This window comes from Sinocyclocheilus anshuiensis, unplaced genomic scaffold (genome assembly GCF_001515605.1).
Source record: "Sinocyclocheilus anshuiensis isolate Anshui unplaced genomic scaffold, SAMN03320099.WGS_v1.1 scaffold1082, whole genome shotgun sequence".
Lineage (NCBI taxonomy): Eukaryota > Metazoa > Chordata > Actinopteri > Cypriniformes > Cyprinidae > Sinocyclocheilus > Sinocyclocheilus anshuiensis.
In genome coordinates this window covers 140693-142797 of record NW_015542379.1, presented here as the reverse complement: position 1 = coordinate 142797, position 2105 = coordinate 140693, and positions in this window count along the sequence as shown.

The following is a 2105-nucleotide window of genomic DNA, read 5'->3' as shown; positions in this document are numbered from 1 at the left end:
GTGTGTGTGTGTGTGTGTGTGTGTGTGAGTGAGTGTGTGTGTGTGTGTGTGTGTGTGTGTGTGACTTGAGTCAACAGAAAAGGGGGAGATTTACTCCATAACTCTTCATAGTGACACTTCTCGCTTTCGTTTCTGCTGCCTGTGTGTGATTGTGCATGCCGTGTATTCAGTGTTTTCAGCCTTGAGTGTGTGTGGAAATAGATACTGTTTATCTAAACACTGTTCCCTCAGATTCTCCTCACTAATAGTGAAACCTCTGTCTGTTCTTCTCACAGTTCGCATCAGTTCTCTTTAGCCTTGACTGCAGACTAAACACAGAGAAAAGGAAAACAATCTGATTTTCCTGTCATTCATAGCCAGTTTACAGTGGCGCTTGCACAAAGCTGATAAATGCCTCTACAATTGCATGGAAACATCTGCTGCTCAAGACAATCTGGTTATTATTTTGTGTATGTTTGTGACTGTTAAAGAACGTGGAATAAAAAGTGACATCAAAAGAGATCAGATGAAGGACACATGAAATGAAGGGAAAATATGTCACTGTCATATATTGTGGAAAACTTTGTGGCCTTATTTCTAAAATGAGCTTTCCGCATCATGCACGTTCAAAATATGATGAATGAGATTTCACCGTGATAATAACAGCATGATATTTCCGGAAAAGTCAATTTTGCTCTCTCTAACTGTTTCTATTAAGTTTGTTACCAAAACTGTTCGGCTGTATCCCCAAAACAGACCGTTTTTTAGGGTTGCTGTTACTCTGTAGTCATAATGTGTGTGTGAGAGAGAGCAGGTTTATTCATGCTATAGCTCTGCTTTTCTGATCTTTGCATTACACATTGCTGCAGGTTTGTTTGGTTATGCTTTTACAATCACACTTGAGCTGCTGCAGATGCAACTCTGATCTATTTCTTGCACAAACTCATCATGTCTCTGTGGCCCGGACATGCAGCTTCTGCTCGACATTTAGTTTTCTAAGTGAAGCATAATGTGAGTGTGTGAGTCTGAGATCGGCTGTGCTGTAAAGCAGACTGTGAGCACATGCAGAACTGAAACGAGAAGCGATTACAGAGCTCATTATCCGCCCCTCCTGCACACAAACACAAACTGGCGCACGCTCGCGATTCATCCCTGCGAGTCGACTCGCTCGAGCGGTGCGTTTCAGTGATTCAGTTCTTTGAGAAGAGTTAGGGTTATTTAAATTATTAATGTAAACGATTTAAGGACAGCAATAATGTGAATTCACACAAGTTTCTTATAACAAAACAACCAATAATATAAAAAGAGAGGTAGCAGACTATTAGCCTATTCTCACTATTAACTAGTGCTTATTAGCATGCAAATTATTAGTATATTGGCTGTTTATTAGTACGTATAAAGCACATATTAATGCCTTATTCTGCAGGACCATATTCTACACCCCTGATCCTACCAATACCTAAACTTAACAACTACCTTACTAAATATTAATAAGCAGCAAATTAGGAGTCTATTGAGGCAAAAGTTGTAGTTAATGGTTTGTTAATAGCGAGAATTGGACCTTAAAATAAAGTGTGACCAAAAGAATACCTAAAAAAAAAAAAAATGCCAGAAGAGAGTCTGTTTCGGTATAAAAGTAAAAGAATAGGCCATTCTGTTGGAATATTTTGCAAATTTAGAACTTGTTGTTATTTATAGAATAATTTAGCATAGTATGAAACATCCCATATTAAATGTCGCCATGATAAGCGTTACTATAACGACTGGTTTCTTTTAGAATAAAGGGTTAATGTATGGCTTATATAGGAATATTTGTTCATTTTATGGCTTCAGTTATTTCAGTTAATTATTGGCTTCCTATTCATGCAAAAATATTTACTTAAATAGCCTATTACTATTTATTAATATTGCTTACGTAAACTGGGACACTTACATTGGGACATGTCTCAGTCAACCCCGCTGTATTATTTAGTGGAAGTCTCTTCCAGTTGATGTTGTCGCTAGTATTCTAAATGTGCTTCCTACAATGTGTCGAGATGGATTATGGTTTGGCCTCTTTATAGTTTCACTCCTCGCACAGCGATTCACTCGCAGCTTGCGAATCGGTTCATATGAATCACTAAGGA